Raw genomic sequence first — 19408 nt, forward strand, 5'->3', positions numbered from 1 at the left:
TGTAAATAAAGAAAATATCTAAAAAAAAAAACAAAAAACCCAAGAATTTGTGTTTCTATCCCTTTTATATCATAGGCTGCATGAGTAAGATGGTGGAGACCAGTCATATCTGGACCCTTGAGTCCTGTAAGATGTATGAGAACTGTTTTACTAAGTCTAAACAGCAGAGCCAAATGATATTGGAATTGGAGAACTCACTCTACAACCAAAACTGATCACAAGAAGCTAGTAGCTAAGTTTCATTAAATGATACTCCTTGCAAGTAGTCCTGCATTGTAAGAACTCAGGTAAACCTTGATACTCTTACTGAGTTCAAGATTGTCATATTATTCCAAGTCTTATAGGTAGCTTTTGACTATATGTATTATACATAATAATAATAATAATAATAATAATAATAATAATAATAATAAATACTAACAATACTACTACTGATATAAATAACAATAAATAATAAATACTACTAATAAATAATAAACAGCATAATAGTAATGCAACTAAAGCTGCGTGTTTAAGAGTCCAGACTCTGTGAACTGATTTTCTTGATCTGTGTACCATCTTGGATTTTCTTGACAGGTAACTTGGAAAACTGGTGAAACCCTTCTATAAATCTCTTTCATACTATGGTAGTCTATGACCCATGTGACTATGACCAGTAATATCTACCTCACATGCTCAGAACAATATTTGGCACATAGTAAACAGGAAATGAATACAAATTTCTATTAATATTTTATAAAATTATCAAATATCAATGAAGAGTTAAGTTTCACTAAATCATAGAAATTCTAAGTAATCAAATTCAAGTATCTTAATATAATAGAAGGTCAGGAATGAGAGTGAATTATGGGAGGAAAAGTTCAATCAAGAATGAATTCAGCACAGAGTTTTTCATTGATGGTTCATAGTGTGGATAAGGTCTTTGAGGGTTGCAGAGAAGGAAAACCAACCAATAGCATAAAGAGATAAAGACAATTTCAGAACAAATATATCAGGTTTATGTATAATATGGTGTTTCATATTAAACCCTTTGTAATACAAACATAGACAGTAGGAAACTATGCTGCTTTCGGGTTTTCCCCAAAGCTCAGCATAATGTAAAATGTACAAATTATACAAATGTCTGCTAATCATTTCATATTTAACAAGTTTTATCAATTTTGAAATTTAAGTCTTTAAACCATTGACCAGAGTAATAGGAAAACTTTCAAGACACAAATGGAAGCAATGTTCACATTTAAGATCAGATAAGCGTTTAGTACAGTTGTGTTAAGAATGACATTCCTGAAGAAAATGTTGTATAGGTAGCAGCAGAGAGAAGTTGTTGTGCCCAGCTCAGAATATATGAGAAAGCTTGACAGGTTCACAAAAAGAGAGATGAAGCCAAAGATGAGCAGAAATTATACCAAAAGTGTGAAAAGTTCATCCAATGAGTGATTGGACTCATTGTATTCTGCACAATCACAGGCTTATCTTCTTGGTTTAACAAAAGGAGGTTGTTATAGGACCACTTAGAACTAACTACAATATTTTAGACATGACTTGAAATTATGTATAATAGTAAAAGCAAATGATGTAACAATGATGCAATCATTTTCCTTGAGAACATCAGAATAAATAAGTAGCTAAGTAGTGATTTATTTATTTCTTGTTTAGCCTGTATCAGGCCATGGTAACAGTCTAAGTAAGCTATGATCTAGCTGCACAACAGATACTGAGAGAGCGTTAGTAAGGTATTGTCTGTAAACTTTAAACATGACCATCTTGAATCACTGCTGGACAACTCAATGCTTTTCCTTTTATAGTGTGGTTGTAATTTTCTATACATCTCCAAGGAAAACAGAATAAGAGATAAAACCAATAATCCTCTCCTTTAAAAAGTCCCTTTGTGTTGTTTTATAGACTCAAACAACACTACCACAGAGTTAATGATTTTTTTTAGCAACTGCACTGGCTTCGTTCTTTCCCAGACCCTCCGGGCTACTTCTCTAGAGAGTACACAAAGTTTCCACAGTGTTATTTGTGTCATCTAATGCAGTTGTGCTTTCAGCCCTGATGCTCCAACTGTAATTTTAATTTATCAACCTGCCACTCAGTGAAATGCTGTAAAAACATTTGAAAGCTTAAACCCATCATTTATTTCTGTACCTGTCAATGACAGTCTTCTCTACTTGTCAAAATCATTTAAACTGTACCACGATGGCATATAAAATATTACTAATAAATTAGGTAATCAATCATGTGTGCATATTGTGACAGTAGTGTCTTGAAAACATGGGCCCCAGGACCCATTTTTTTTAAGTTATAGGAACTCATTACTCTTCAGTAATAAAACACAGTAGAGTCAATCCCAAAGAATCTCCCTCAGTCTCTACAAATAAAAAATATTGTGGAATACAGAGAAGCTGATTGTCAGTGAAATGGCTTTTATTTCTTTGGTGAAATATTCTCCTCAGGGAAAATGAAATAATTGCAGATTATAGCAGAAAGGAAAATAGTTACACGCAGAGAGGAAAATGCATGGGATCATTAAACAGATTTATTTAAGTTCTTTCAGTAAAGGAAGCAGCAATGTACTACTTTATAGCTGATGATATTTCAAAACAGTGTTACCAACATTTCCACTGCTGTCTAATTTGTTCAAATAATAAAGTGTCACATTAACCCAAATGTCATAATCTATTCTTTTCACTTTGAGAATCTGTATTGGTGTGTATCATAGGAAACTTCCCCTTCATAAAAAGTGAGATGAGATTGTTATTCATCTGAGATAGAGAATCTATTCATTCAGTAACTAAATCCACTCAACCCACCAAGTCAGCAAGTATGTTTCTGCCTATGATAAAATATTGTCAAAATTATAAACTTAAATAACATTGGCCAAATAATCTCTTACCTTTTGAACTCTAGTTGATAGCGGTCCATCCCAAACTTTAAAAGGGTACAGCTCATGGAAAGTCCTTTAAAGTCTGTAGAGGCCTGAGGGTACATTGTACCCTATAATTATAAATAAATCCCCAGTTTATTGAAGTGAAATTTTCTTACATAAGAAAACAGGAGCCATATTTAAAATGCATAAGATCTTACCCTTGAGAAGAATCCATAAGTAGTTATGAAATCAAATTTTAAACAATCAAAGCTTTAAGATCTTGATGAATTTACAAACATTGTCTATGGCTACCAGCACTTTTCATGGGTTTTGAATTGATTTGGTTCTGAGTTGCTTTACTTTTTGTTTTCCCATGTACAACAAATTGAACTGATAGTCTAGCAATGTTCTTCCTATGAGCTTACCTACCAAAACCTGACCTTGAGCTTTTTAAGGTTTAGGCTATATTGGAAAAGGTAGTTTTAATAATGACAGAAATACTGTGTATAAATAAATATATTTTTATTTTGTATGTAGAAATAATACATGAAGAAATTGGTCCCTTTGAAAAATAAAATCTTATTTCCACATATTTTCTAAAATCATTGATTCACTGGGAGGAAAAAAAAAGAGGACTTTATTTACTTACTTTCAACTCAGATTAAAGGAAAGAAAACTAGTAAACCTCATTTGAAAAGATAATCTTCCTCATGCTTTGTGAACAATGTAGAATACACATATAATCAAATATCCAGCTGAATCCTTGCTGATTACACAAATTCTTTCTCAGCAACTTACGCAGCACTCACTTAATAGGGACACCAAGGTCAGTTGTTCTTTAGTCTTGGTGCTAGTGAATGCTGGTTCTTATGTACATAAAATGCCTGTCCTTGCTCTTGTTGTTGCAACACCGAACTGCTGAGATGTGGTGATATCTAAGAGGACTCAGATCTGCAGCTGCAGGATGTGGAGCCTATCTTGGGGCTTCTGTGAAGGAGCAGGTAACTTCAAGATCTTTACGCAGTCTTCTGATCCCCATAGTCATTGAAACATCATAAACGTCTAAGTGGTCCTGTTAATCGTTCAGAAAAGCTCTTACCTATTAAAAAGTATTAACTGTTCTTTGAGACATTATGAGTCACATTACTTTCACTATACAATTGTTTAAAAATGTTAAAGTCTCATTTCTAAATGGTATTTTTTCTTATTCACAAAAAAATGACTGATTTTTATTTCATCAATCTCAAGATATGACCTTTTCAGTACTGTTAATGACATTTTCAAAGTACAGACATATCTTGTGATTGAATAAAAATGCCTACTGAATTCTGCAGAACAAATTAGCCAACCCAGTATAATCAATGGCTGCCAAATATTAGCCAAAGCCAGGGCTCACTTGTGCATCAGAACTTCTTAGTTCACACACATGCACAGGAGGTCTTGGGGGAAAACATTCATCTACTGCACTTTGGCAGGTTCTCACTAAGGTAGATATTCAAATAAAAGGTTACACATTCATAGAAACCTCCTTTCTAGGGGGTATGGAATTATTATTAGATCTCATTAAAAACATGCTGTAGTCCCATTTCTACTCTGAACTTAATAGCGTACCTTAGTTAATGCACAAGTGGACAACTCTTGACTACAACTTCCCCTTATCATCAATGAGAAGAATCTTAAAGATGAAATACGTGATAATACATTTCTTTCACATCCAGGCGAAATTATCATATCATGCATGCTAAAGTATTCCAAGTGAAGTGTGATATAGCTCACTTAGATACTAAAAACCTTGAAAGGCCTTTTAAATGTGAGACATTCTAAGGAAGCAATTTAAAGGAAACCAATAAATCTTGAGCCTGGATTGTCCACATCGGTCTCTGGAGGTTTGAGGCAGGCTAAGCACTCCAGCTGCTAAAGGAAGGGTGCCAAGACAGATAAGGGGGTGTTTCATAAAGGAAAGCCACTATCCCATTTCTGTTGTTTAAGTTGTCATCATGGGGTTTAAAGCTCAAGAGAAAAGATGCGATTCTCCTGCTAGCCTTTCTGCAAGGAATAGCTATCCAATTTTGCCAAGAACATCAAATTATTCTTTGATGGGCACTGAGTGTTTGAAGATGTTATATGGTGACAATAGAGACTGCTGACACCAATCCAGGAGAAGGAATTGTTTCCTGCTAAGCACGGAGCTTTTCCTCCAAATTGCAAAAATCAGAATCAAAGGCTCTTATTGAAGTAGAATGTAGTGCGGAATGTAGATATTTGTCAATAATATTAGACGAATGATGCTGAAATATATTTAGATAAGTATCTGCTATGTTTTTTTCTGTAGTTCATATTATTTTTGAAAATAGTCAAAAATTATTAAATTCATAAATCCCAAAAGTACAGACCAGAGTGTGAAAATAAAAGTGGTTGTTCTGATGCCATTTCATTCGTGTGTGTGTGTGTGTGTGTGTGTGTGTGTGTGTGTGTGTGTGTGCATTCATGCAAACATATTGTATGTGCGGTTATATTGTCACATAAGTATGTTTTGGCACATGTGTGTGGGTGTCCCAAGCACATGTGCCTGTGTACATGTCAAGGTTGAGGTTGATATGCAGACCATACTTTACTGCTTCTCAATTTCATATACTAAGGTAAGGTCAATTCACCACTTTAGATAGACTTGCTGGCCAGCTTGATCTAGTGATCCTTTTGTTTCTGGGCTTCCTTTTTTATTTTGGTTTATAGCCCTGGCTGTCCTGGAACTGATTCTGTAGACCAGGCTGGCCTTGAACTCAGAAATATGCCTGCCTCCCACCTGCTGGGATTAAAGGCATGTGCCACCACTGCCCGGCTTGTTTCTGGTCTTCCAATGTAGATAAATGGCATGAGGTGACTGCTCCCAGCCTGCTAGTGGGAGGTGACATAAGGATTTCTATAATTCTCAGCATACTGAGACACTGAGAAGGCGTACTTCTGCAGCAGAGAATCCTGGTGTTCTGCCAAGTAAGTTGCATATCTGAGGAAGTGGTCTTCATGATCATTTTCTCATCAGAAAGTGACTTTGTTTACAATTGTAAGACACAACTCATCAAAGAGTTGGACTGCAGGTAGATTTCTCAGTCTATAATGAGGTTTGGGTCACTTTGAACTAAGATAAGCTATTGCTAGGGAAACAGAAGCTGTTGAGAATTAGAAGCTATGAGAAATCTTTATAGAAGCTTGTCTGTAGAAGATGCTGGAATGTCTAATAAAGGATGCATTGGCACAATGTTGCTGTGCACCCCCTGTGTCCTGATTAATGCAACCCTCACTTGGATCCCCAACTCACTAGACATTGACATCCTGAGGCTGGTGTCATAGGCAGGCTGTCATACCCAGCAAGAATTTTTGTCATTTCAACGATATGTTTTGGAAAATCTGAACTCTGGCAGAATAAGCACTTCTTTACATTCTAATTGAATATCTTTGACAGGATCTTGATCTTAATTCCAGAATATCAGTACGATTATACACAAATAACATTTATCAATGATAAAATCTCTTGAAGTTATATTGACCAAAAACTTGCATAGACGCAGTTTATCAGAAATCAGACAGTTTTTTTTTTTTTAGAAAAATCAAACAAATTAACAAATTCCAAAAACATGTCCAAAAGAGGGAGCAGCCAGAGCACTGAGAGAGTTTCTTGGTACACACATGTATGTGTAAAACTTGGGTTTTTGTGTTACATAATAGATGTATTAAGATTATTTACAGAGCATGAGCCTTTTGCCTAGTTTTTGTAATGCAGGTTTTCTTATGTATGTTCTGTTGCATGTATATCGAGACAGGTTATTTATTATGTCTCATCAGCATCTTGACTCTTTACCCAAAGATGCATATTCTATTATTATAATGAGTCACCAGTCACCTGCAGATACCCTGGGATGCCTCTGTTGGTAGCCCAGGAGCACCTCTCAAGCTTTCCTATTTGCTCACTTCATATGCTAATTTCATAAAGCTTTTCTTATTAGGATCTTTAGGGCCTCATCCCTGTCTTATATTCTTATTTCCATAAGGTAAATCCTGAAAGAGAGCTGATAAAGAGTTGTGAAATCACAATTGCCAGGAATCCAGGCAATATTCTCTGTTCCAGAGTTAAACAATGGAGTCAATTTTATATTTTATGGTCGAAAAGGAAGCTCACAAGATATTGAAAGACCCCTCAAGAGAGGAGACCCTCACTCTAGGCTCGGGATTACACGACCCCCGTGAATCTCACGAGAGACCTATCTTACTGCAAACGCATGAGGTTTATTCGGGAAGCCAGTGCACTGGGGTGGAGCTCGTAACCCACACAGGGGCAGAGGAGTTAGACCCCAAGCTCAAAAAGTGTAGGGTATTTAAATGAAAAAAACACAAACCAGGGGGAATAAGGAAAATTCCAACCCAAGTTATTCAGTCAGTTAGGGAGGGGAATATATTCATTTTAGGAATGTAATCTTCATCTACCAGTAAGCAGGGTGGAGAGCCTCGTGAACCAGTTGACCTTCATTCCTAGTTCTGTCTTCATTGTGGTTCGGCCAGGAGGGGCAGGTCTCGGGAGCCAGAGCCCTGAGGCTCTGAGTCAGCCAACTTCCTGGAACCCAGAGCTCTGAACCAGCTGACCTGCATTCTTAGTTCTGCTCAGTCTGCTAGGGGTCATAAAAAACTGTTTTTTATTTTTTTCATACTTTTCAATATACTGAATAAAAAAATGGCAGAAAAAAATGTCCATATGAAGTAAGATGGAAAGTGCTGACTGTATCCCAACTTGTTTTCACTCATCCTTCCCTTTTCTCTTTCTTCCTTTTTCTCTTTCTTTCCTTTTTCTCTTTCTTTCCCTTTTCTCTTTCTTATTTCCCTGATGCCTTTCTACCCACTTCATACACATACATACACAATTATAACCACTAGCGTTCCCAAACAGGTTTTTATTGCCTTACTCAAAAATATGACCAATAAGCAAAAAAAAAAAAAAAAAAAAAAAAAAAAAAAATTAAAAAAAAAAAAAAAAAAAAAAAAAAAAAATGAAAAGAATATTTAAAATAAAATCTAAAATTAGTAAAACTAGAAAAGGGAAAATATGACATCTACACTTAAAAACATTATTAAAATACTACAAATATAGAAAATAGGAAAACATAGAATTAAAATGTTAATCAATTAGAAAAAGCCTTTAAGTTTAACAAAAGTTTATTTAAATTTTTGGAAGAAGAACTGAAAATATTGAACTGCTTTGCTAAGTGAAGTCACACTGAAATGTTATACTCCAACTTACCCTCTCGTTTCAATGTTACATTTTTATTTATCATGTAAATAAGGAAGATACAATACTGGTGGACTACTTTAGGTACATAGTCTATTTTCCAAACACTTAATTAGCAACTTTGACCCATGTTGCCCAGGCAAGCTGTGATTTGTTTTCGGCAAGCATCTCTGTTCACAATCTTTTTGGGAGCTGCTTAGCATAGAGCCTGCCTTGTGCCTATCTCTCTCTGAAGAAACACATTGCTGGTTCACTCTCATTGAATTCAGGACTAACACAACTCATGTCTGAATGAAGGTCATCTGATGCATTCCTTTTCTTAAGACGTCTCAGCTACTTTACTCTTAAAAAAAGTCCAAACACACAAAGCACTATTCTTCAGTCATTACAAGCCAAAACAAAACAAAACAAAACTCTAAACAAACAACCATGATGTGTGAAATTCAATAACAGGATGTGTTTATACACTAGGACATCTAAAGCAGGACTACCGATATCAGATATGTCAAAAGCTTTGGGACTTTTCCACATGTATGTGATGGTTAAGAAAGCTATGCAAATTCATTTGGATTAACAGAAAACCCAGGATAGTGAAAACTATTCTCAACAATAAAAGAACTTCTAGGGGAATGACCATCACTGACCTCAAGCTGTATTACAGAGCAAGAGTGATAAAAACTGTGTGGTATTTGTACAGACAGGTAGATCAATGGAATAGAATTGAAGACCCAGAAGTGAACCTACACACCTACGGTCACTTGATCTTTGACAAAAGAACTAAAACCATCCAGTAGAAAAAAGATAGCATTTTCAACAAATGGTGCTGGCTCAACTGGCAGTCAGTATGTAGAAGAATGCAAATCGATCCATTCTTATCTCCTTGTACAAAGCTCAAGTCTAAGTGGATAGAGGAACACCACATAAAACCAGATACACTGAAACTAGAAGAAAAGAAAGTGGGGGAGAGCCTCCACCACATGGGCACAGGGGAAAATTTCCTGAACAGAACACCAATGGCTTACACTCTAAGATCAACAATAGATGAATGGTACCTTATAAAATTACAAAGCTTCTGTAAGGTAGAGGACACTATCAATAGGGCAACAAACCTTGAGATTCCACCTCAAACCAGTCAGAATGGCTATAACCAAAAACAGCAGATGCTGGTGAGGATGTGGAGAAGGAGGAACACTCCTCCATTGTTAGTGCAGTTGCAAGGTGGCACAGCCACTCTGGAAATCAGTGTGGTGGTTCTTCAGAAAATTGGACATAGTATAACAAGAGGACCCAGTTATATCATTCCTGGGCGTATATGCTCCAACATATAACAAGGACACATGCCCCACTATGTTTGTAGCAGCTGCTGACAGGAGGGGCATCAATGGGAGGAGAGGCCCATGGTTCTGTGAAGGCTAGATGCCCCAGTGTAGGAGAGTGCCAGGACAGGGAGGCAGAAGTGGGTGAGTCGGAGGTGGAGCAGTCTAATAGAAGCAGGGGGAGGGAGGAAAGTATAGGGTTTTCCAGAGGGGAAACCTGGAAAGGAGGTAACATTTGAAATGTAAATAAAGAAAATGTCCAAGAAAAGAAAGGAAAAGAGAAGAAAAAAAGAAAAAGAAAAGAAAGCTATACCTATATTAATTTAATCAGTATAATTTTGCAATTAATAGTACGGGATGCAGAAAAGTGAGGATTCATTTATTTTCAGAACCGTAATAATTCATAGCTATTTTCTGAGAAATCTTCAAAGACATTTTGTTTTTTTTCCAAAATCACTTCACTAACCAAAAAAAAAAAAAAGTAGGAAGGGTGCTCCTATTAAATTGGATGCAAGTGCTCATGGAAAAAGAAGCCAGGTAGGTGTCTTTGTAACAAACCCAGAGGAGACTGCCTAGCACTTACTAGGGCTATGCAAAGCCAGAAATATCTGTATCAAATAAACAATTATAAATAAGGAAATTTAACCCTTGTATAGCTGAAAATCACATTCATTGCAGTATAAATATAAAAGTTGACATGAAAATATAAAAGAATTAACAAATGGAAAAAAAAATGAAAGCATATGAATAATCCCTTAGTATAAGTAAACAAATGAAATTCTGTGACCTCAATGAAATTACATCCCAATGAATGAGATTTAATTCTAGAATTAAATAGTATTACAAAAACGGTCTGTTCCTGTAGTATAATAATTCTCCAGGAACATACTTGCAAGGAACAGGTCATACTGAAACTTCAGAACCCAAACAACGCTGACTGTTAACAGTTAATAGAAGGTTTGAGGTTGCAAGCAAGGAGAGCCAGTCATGATAGGGATGTATTTAGTGAAAACGTGACACATTTCTTTAAGCAAAACAAAGAAGTTTTAGTTTGTTTGTTTGTTTTTGTAGTTTTTTATTAGATATTTTCTTTATTTATATTTCAAATGTTTTCTCATTTGCTGGTTTCCCCTTTGAAAAACCCCCTATTCCCTCCCCACTCCCCCTGCCTAACAACTTACCCTCTCCTGATTCCTGGCCCTGGCATTCCCTTACACTGGGCCATCTAGCCTTCATAGGACCAAGGGCCTCTCCTCCCATTGATGACCAACTAGGCCATCCTCTGCTACATGTGCAGCTAGAGCCATGAGTCCCAGCATGTTTACTCTTTGGTTGGTGGTTTACCCCCAGGGAGCTCTGAGGGTACTGGTTAGTTCGTATTGTAGTTCCTCGTATAGGGCTGCAAACCCTTCAGCTCCTTGGGCCCTTTCTCTAGCTACTTCATTGGGGACCCTGTGCTCAGTCTAATGGATGTCTGTGAGCAACCACTTCTGTATTTGTCAGGCACTGGCAGATCCTCTCAGGAGACAGCTATATCAGGCTCCTGTGAGCAAGCACTTGTTTGCATCACAATAGTGTCTGGGTTTGGTGATTGTATATGGTATAGATCCCTAGGTAGGGTACTCTCTGGATTGTCATTCCTTCAGTCTCTGTTCCACACTTTGTCTCTGCACCTCTTTCCATGGGTATTTTGTTCAACGTGTAAGAAGAATCCAACTATTCACATTTTGTTCTTCCTTCTTCTTTAGTTTCAAGTAGTTTGTGGATTGTATCTTGGGTGTTCTGAGCTTCTGGGCTAATATCCACTTATCAGTGAGTACATATCATGTGTGTTCTTTTGTGATTGGGATATCTCATTCAGAATGATATCCTCCAGATCCATCCATTTGCCTAAGAATTTCATAAATTCATTGTTTTTAATAGAGACCAAGAAAGCATTTGACAAAATCCAATACCCCTTCAGGATAAAGATCCGTTATACAACAAACCAGTAGCCAACATCAAGCTAAAGGGAGAGAATCTTAAAGCAATCCCACTAAGATTAGGGATTAGACAAGGTTGCCCACTCTCTCCCTACCTATTCAATATTGTACTTGAAGTCCTAGCCAGAGCAATTAGACAACAAAAGATCAAAGAAATACGAATTGGAAAGGAAGAAGTCAAATTATCTCTATTTGCTGATGATATGATAGTATACTTAAGTGACTCCAAAAATTCCACCAGAGAACTCCTAAACATGGTAAACAACTTCAACAAAGTAGCTGGATATAAAATTAACTCAAACACATCAGTGACCTTCCTCTACACAAAGGATAAATAGGCTGAGAAAGAAATTAGGGAAATACCTTTCACAATAGTCACAAATAATATAAAACACCTTGGTATGACTCTAACTAAGCAAGTGAAAGATCTGTATGAGAAGAACTTCAAGTCCGTGAAGAAAGAAATCAAAAGTTTGGTAATAATTTAGGATATATTGGAATGCTGTGCTAGCCAGGGAACAATGTTTAATCTTAGTTTTAACTATTTACGAATCATTTCTTGGGGCATCTTTATGTCTGTATAAGAAGGCATGTTGAGTATTAGAAAGACTAATCTGCAACACGTCTGAGTTAGGAGATGCAAGCGACTGACTGAATACCCAGGAGGCAAGCTCCCTTTGAAGTCCTACGCCTCTGCCTGACACGCAGACTTTACTGGAGTAGACGAGTGGGCATGGCACTACATCTGATAGAGGGCTAATATCCAATATATACAAATATCTCAAGAAGTTAGATTCCAGAGAACCAATTATTAATACTATTAAAAAATGGGGTACAGACTTAAACAAAGAATTCTTAACTGAGGAATTCCAAATGGCAGAGAAGCGCCTAAAGAAATGTTGAACATCCTTAGTCATAAGAGAAACGCAAATCAAAACATCCATGAGATTCCACCTCACACCAGTCAGAATGGCGAAAACCAAAAATTCAGTTGACAGAAGATGCTGGCACGGTTGTGGAGAAAGAGGAAAATTCCTACATTGTTGGTGGGATTGCAAGCTGGAACAACCACTCTGGAAATCAGTTTGGTGGGTCCTCAGAAAGTTGGACATAGTACTACCAGAGAACCCAGCTATACCACTCCTGAGCATATACCCAGAAGATGCTCCAACATATAAGGATGCATGCTCCACTATATTCATAGCAGCCTTATTTATAACAGCAAGAAGCTGGAAAGAAACCAGATGTCCCTCAACAGAGGAATGGATTCAGAAAATGTGGTATATTTACACAATGTGGTACATTTACACAATTCAGCTATTAAAAACAAAGAAGTTTTAATAATTAAAAAAAATGAAAAAGAATTGTCTACATACCTCCATGTATATTTACAAAGACAACTGTTGTGGTAAATCTCCAATCCAAATATGCCTCCACAATGAAAACACAACTCAATTAATATGAACACAAGCTGCGCAGCGAGATTGGGCAGATTTACCACTACACTACCATCCTCCCCATTCATGAGACTCCTCATAATTTGTGCTTTTTCCAAGCCATGTGCTTCTGCTCTGCTTTCTTCTACTTTCTCCTCTCTCCCCCTTTCTCTCACCCACTCTTTTTCTCCCAAAACCTTCAGCTCCACCTTTGCCTCTTCCTCTTCCTCCGTTGTCCTCTCTCTCTCTCTCTCTCTTTCCCTCCCACAAGCTTCAGCTCCACCTTCCCCTCCTTGTCTGCCCAATCACTGGCTCTAGCCTTTATTTTATCAATTAAGGTGGGAAGAAGGTTTACAGGAATCACCTGAGTGCTGACTCATTCCTTGGTCAAGGCCCTCATAGGAGAATGGAATTAACATCAAACATAATTAGCCCCAGGGCTCTCTGCAACAGAGAACAGTTTCAAATATGATTATTAATAAAAGATATTATACTTATATGTTTTTTAATAAATGTAAAGAATAATACATTCTTGATATACCAAAAAGAGACTAACTTTAAGACCAAAAATAAGAAGACAGCCTCTGTGGTCTTTGCATATGGGAGGTCTGAGGCCAACAGGGATTGCATAAAAGGACCCTGGTCCAAAAAAAAAAATTAAATAGTAATTAAAAAAATGCAAACTCAGATTTTTGGGGGCATGGATAGCACTGTAGAAACAGTAATAGATCATTCTCAAGAGATATAACATAAGAATTCTATATTAAGAAATGCTATTTTCTTATTGTGAATGTAAGAGAAAATAATCAAGACAAAATTTGCTTTATCCTTTACCAGAGAATGGACTCACAGAGCCAGAAATCTAGTCTCTTCTTCAAGCCTAGGATTTTCAAAGTCTGTAAAAGCCCTCTTTCTCCCAAATTTAATGTTTTTCAGTGTGATGAAGGGCAGATGGTTGGTTGGCACATAACCATTGTCTAAACAGTACTGATCAGACATTGAACTTGTTGAGCCAGTCCATCAACAAGGGCCTACTAGGAGGAGAAAAGGCTACAAGGCCTTTGTTTCAAGATGGCAGGCATTTGTCTCAGAAGGGTGAGAAATAAAATGGCCATCTTGAAGTTTGTCACATTTGTTACTAATCATGATCCCTCTTCCCATATCTGCCTGCCTACCAGGGAATCTTTCTGATGCATAACCTCTTGGGGTTACAGGCGGTAGGAAAGAAACCACAAAAGTAAGCTTTATTTATATAAAAAAAATTATGCCAGGCAGTGGTGGCACATGCCTTTAATCCCAGCACTTGGGAGGCAAAGGCAGGTGGGATTCTGAGTTCGAGGCCAGCCAGGTCTACAGAGTGAGTTCCAAGACAGCCAGGGCTACACAGAGAAACCCTGTCTCAGAAAAAAAAAAAACACTGATAAAGTGCCAATAAATTCTATGTACATCAATATGATCACTTATAAAACCTGTGTCTGTGCACACTTGTAATTTTGAGGCAAAGTGTCTTTTATTTTTTTTTACTGTGTGCATCACACTAACAGAGGCCTGGGAGCTTCTGTAATTCTCCTGTTTCCACCTCTGATCTTTTGATTTGAGCACTGGAGTTACACATGAAAGCTAGTGCGTTTACAAGGGTTCTGGGTAGCAAAGTTTAGGTCTTCCTGATGGCATGTTAAGTTCTTTACCCACTGAACCATCCTCCTAGCCTTCAAATCCCACCTATGTTTATAAATAATACAGGGAAAATAATGGCAGTATTATGTGTTCAATACAATGTCAATTTTTAATAAACCTGAGAGAAAGGATAATCCAGGAATCTGGAAAAATTCAACAATGTCAGTACATATGCATCTTAAAATGTTCACCATTACTTCAAGTTTACTTAAAACCTTGAAGATAATTTTAATAATTCTATTAATGAATTTTGTTCCTTTGATTTTAAGTTAAATGTTTTTTCTGTTCCAAGTGGAACTAATACACCCCACCCCCCACCTGTTTTTTTTTTTTTTTTTTTTTTTTTTTTTTTTTTGCTCTCAGGCTACTGATTTTGAGAAGTGCTATATCTTAATGCTACTGTACTTTGATTCTATTACAAGAAATATCACTTACATTTTATCAACTATCTATAGCCTCGACTGATATAATCACAATTTTCCCTTTTCTGTTTGCCTGTGTGCCTGATTGTGTTGATGTATTTTCAGACATGACATTAATTTCCTTTCTCTGGTTTACTTTGGGTTATTAGATTCCTCTCTTTTCCTATGAAAGTTAGGTCTGAGTTCTTAGTTTTCATTTTCTTTCTTTTAAGATAAGAGCATCAGAAGCTATCAAATTTTGCTGTCAAGGTTTTAGTATTCTACAGGGTATTTTAATTCTTCTTAGAGTGTGAATGTTCATTTCCATCTCTTCTCACATCCTTCTCATGGACTCAGTGAATATGTTTAGTGCGGGAAGTAGAACTGGAGCCTCTCTCCCATAGCCAGCCTTTGTCTGAACACTTATGTACTGTATTTAAACAGTATAATTTGATCTTATTAAAACTATCAAAACTTATCCTTCAAAATATCCTAGAACTATACAATCTATCAGCTGTCAACTTTGCAAAATTCCAATGAAGGCTGTTCGGCTTCTCTTGGTGTACCCATGTCTGCATGCTGTGTTGGGTCACACAGAGTTCCACCACGATACTTCTGTCAGGTTATTTGAAACACATTTCTTTGTTATATTTGGCAGTAACATTATTCCTCATAGTTACTACCCTCTGATGTGTTTACTTGGACCCACAGTGAAGAGCATTCATTGCTTTTCCACTTGACAGCATTTGAAATATTTAATAGCCTTCATCCTTTTCAAAGTCTATCTTCTCTAGGATAAACAACTGTATTTAATGACAACTATCACAATAGGATCATGGTTGGGAGATACTGTGTTATTGTAATTTCTCTTAACTGTTTGTATTTCAGCTGTTAAAAACCTTCTAGAACTGCACTGACATATATTAAACTTAATTTTTCAAGTGATATATCAAACATTCAAGTATAGTAGAATCATTGCTTAGAAAAAGTACTATACCTCATTGCTAAACTTTCAATAGATTTTGAAATTCTCTATAAAATTCATAGCTTGCAGTAAAATTATAACTAACAAAATTAAGACCTCAGTAATTTTAATATCACTACATTATATATCAACAAAAGTATGATTGTACTTTTAATATTAATTCATCCCATTAATCCCTATATATATATCATCTATAAAAAATCACAATATTAATGCCAGAATCATGGGATTCATAAATGCATAAAAAGTTACCTGTTAATATTGTTAACTCTAATAACATATATTTTACATCATTACTATGTACCATTTTTCAGGCTAGTAGCCATGATATTGAACTAGACAGTCAATATTTTTATCCTTGAAATAACCATTTAAAATGCAGGAAATCAGATGATAATAATCAAATATTAATGGTATAAACTATGTAAATTATTTACTTATGAAAAATAATATATATTGTAACATAATAAAGTAAAATCATCAAAACAAAAATTTCATTGGCGTGAGTATGAAAGGTCTGTTTGCAAACAGCATATTCTCTCTTACTCATGTGTCACAAGAAACCACTTTCAAACACATAGAACACAGATGTGCCCAGTCTGAGTCTAATTAGTAATGTGAGGATGAAAAGAATATCAGTGATATAAATGTATATATCACTGATATATATATATTTTTTCATCCTATATATATGTGGTATATACAATATGGTGTTAAGCACTGTGAAATGGTAAAAGAAGGAAGGAAGGAAGGAAGGAAGGAAGAAAGGAAGGAAGAAAGGAAGGAAGAAAGAAAGGAAGGAAGGAAGAAAGGAAGGAAGGAAAGAAGGATGAAAGGAAGGAAGGAAAGAAGGAGGGAAGGAAAGGAGGGAGGGAGAGACAAAGGGAGGGAAAAAAGGAAGGAAGGACAGAAGGAAGGAGGGAAGGAAGAAAGGGACATCTTACAAAGTTTAAAGAGTACAATAGGAGACTAAACAGAAAATGCTACCGCAGACTTAACCAGATGCCCAAAGCTAAAATATATTTTCCACTATAAAGGACATAGTTGCAGCTGGTGACATAGTAGAGAATTTGCCAAAATGCCCTTTTGCCTTGAAGAGATGAGTCAGAAGTCTTTTTTGGGGTACCACTGATTGTCATTGGTACCTGAGAGTAGCTATGCCTCAATAGGACGTTAAAAAGGCTAAGAGACCTGGAAACAGATAGCCCCTCCTCTCCTGCATGTCTAGGTCTTCCTCTGATTCTCTGTGATAACAAGGTGAGGTAAGGTCCCCTTTAAGAGGAGACGTTATTGTAGAATCTGGCCCCTTTATCACAAAGAAGTAAGTTGAGCTATCATAATTTGATAAGTGGAAGAAAAATATAAATACCCCAAACTGGTAATTGTAATGGGATCAGAATTTTAATACTAATATTCAGGTATCCAATGTTTCTAATACAAACATATTTTTCTACAAACATTAGATATTATCACAGACAATTTCATGAAATTGAAACACGGAATCCACAAACTGTTTCCTGGTGGGCTGCCAAGATTCTGACTTTCCAGAGTTTATTATGTAGTGAGGCAGCCTTATAAATAGTCAAGTGCAATATCTGCTTCTACAGAGGTGTGCACAAGAACCCATAGATTGAGACATGCATGTTAATTATGAAATCAAGTGAAACAAAGACATGAGTAATATTTTCTTGCATTTTGACATGAGCACTCCTAGAATATGTAGGTGAACTTCAGCACCAAGAAAGTCACATAAATCACATTAAGTTCAAAGAAGAAAGACAAAAAAAATTACTAATGGAATTGAAGGAATGCCATGTGATGGGAAATAGCTGACAGAAATGAATCTGTATAGATTTACTGTGGGACAAGAAATGCGAAGAGCTGACATGAACGGGTCAGATATAAATACAGAAATACTAGAACCTTAGAATAGCACTGTAGCTGACATTTCATCTAACAATCAATTTTATAAATGAGGAAAATGTGGAGGTTGAGTTACACCCTTAAAAATGGGTGCATTTTCAGCGCCTGGCCCAGGGCAGTAGGGAGAGGCAGGGGAGGGGCGGGGATTGAGGGGGGGTAGGAGAAGTGGAGATGGCGGGGGCAGTGGCTCTTGGGGACCGGAGCAGGGAGCCCAGGGGTCGTCCTGGTGGTCAAGGCGGTGAAGGGGCAGCCATTCGACGTGGGCACACGCTACATACAACTGCAGTACATTGGCAAGGGAGCGTACGGCATGGTCAGCTCAGTTTATGACCATATGCGCAAGACCTGAGTGGATATCAAAAAGATCAGCCCCTTCCAGTATGAAACCTTGTGTCAGTGATTGCTGAAGGAAATCCGGATCTTGCTGCGATTCTACCATGAGAAAGAATGTCATAGGCATCCAAGACATACTCAGAGCATCCACCCTGGAAGCCATGAGGGACGTTTACATGGTTCAGGACCTCATGGAGACAGACCTGTACAAGCTGCTTTCAAGCCAGCAGCTGAGCAATGACTACATCTGCTACTTCCTCTACCAAATCCTCCCGGGCCTCAAGAGCCCCAGAGATCACGCTTAACTCCAAGGACTACACCAAACCCATTAACATCTGGTTCGTGGGCTGCACTCTGGTTGAGATGCTCTCCAACCAGCCTATCTTCGCCGGCAAGCATTACCTGCACTACCACTTTCTAGGTATACTGGGTTCCCCATCCCAGATGGACCTCAACTGTATCATTAACATAAAGGCCTGAAACTACCTACAGTCTCTGCCCTCTAAAACCAAGGTGGCTTTTTCCCTAATCTGACTCCAAAGCTTTTGAGCTTCTGGACGGGACGTTAACCTTTCCACCCGAACAAGCGCCTCACAGTAGAGAAACCACTGGCGCACCCCTAACCTGTAGCAGTACTAAGAGGAGCTGTTCATCTTCGACATGGAGCTGGATAATCTCCCCAAGGAGTGGCTGAAGGAGCTGTTCTTCCAAAAGACAGCCCGCTTCCAGCCAGGGGCACCAGAGGGCCCTTAACAAGTACAGACATCCTTGTCCTTTTAGATCTGGTCCTGCTCCTACTTGCTCCTTCTCTGCAGATAGTTAGAAAATGAACTTTCCTCAACCCAGAGCCCAGCAGCCCAGGCTGGATCAAGAGTGGGCCTGGCCACTGTATCTCACTTTGCTGGGGACTCCTGCTTCAAGCAGGTTTCTCCCATTGCAATCCCCTGTCCCATCTCCCAAGAGCCTGAATGATGAGGTGGCTCCTGAGCTGATCTCTGCTGCTGGATCTTTATCTACCCTTGCTAGCCCTGGCTCTGGTAGACTGTTCTGGAATAGAAGGGCTATGACTGTTCTAGAACCTGTGTTATGGAGGGTTGGATGAGGACTCAGGCTCTGCCCTACTCCTCTTGTTGGAGAATCCCACCCCATTTTCCCTGACACACATTCCTAAGTCTCAAGGAAGAGTTTCCCTAAGGACCAGGCTGAGGCCT

The 19408-nt window shown here is 37.5% G+C and overlaps 1 protein-coding gene and 1 pseudogene across 7 annotated transcripts in view; both read left to right on the forward strand.

The window, feature by feature from the left end:
* The window catches only part of Ralyl (RALY RNA binding protein like), a 673831-nt gene that overhangs the window by 562397 nt on the left and 92026 nt on the right, over positions 1-19408 (forward strand). The gene's annotated exons all lie outside the window — the stretch shown is intronic.
* On the forward strand, positions 7002-19083 carry LOC116094694 (annotated as a pseudogene).

The sequence above is a fragment of the Mastomys coucha genome, unplaced genomic scaffold (assembly GCF_008632895.1).
Source record: "Mastomys coucha isolate ucsf_1 unplaced genomic scaffold, UCSF_Mcou_1 pScaffold17, whole genome shotgun sequence".
Classification (NCBI taxonomy): Eukaryota; Metazoa; Chordata; class Mammalia; order Rodentia; family Muridae; genus Mastomys; species Mastomys coucha.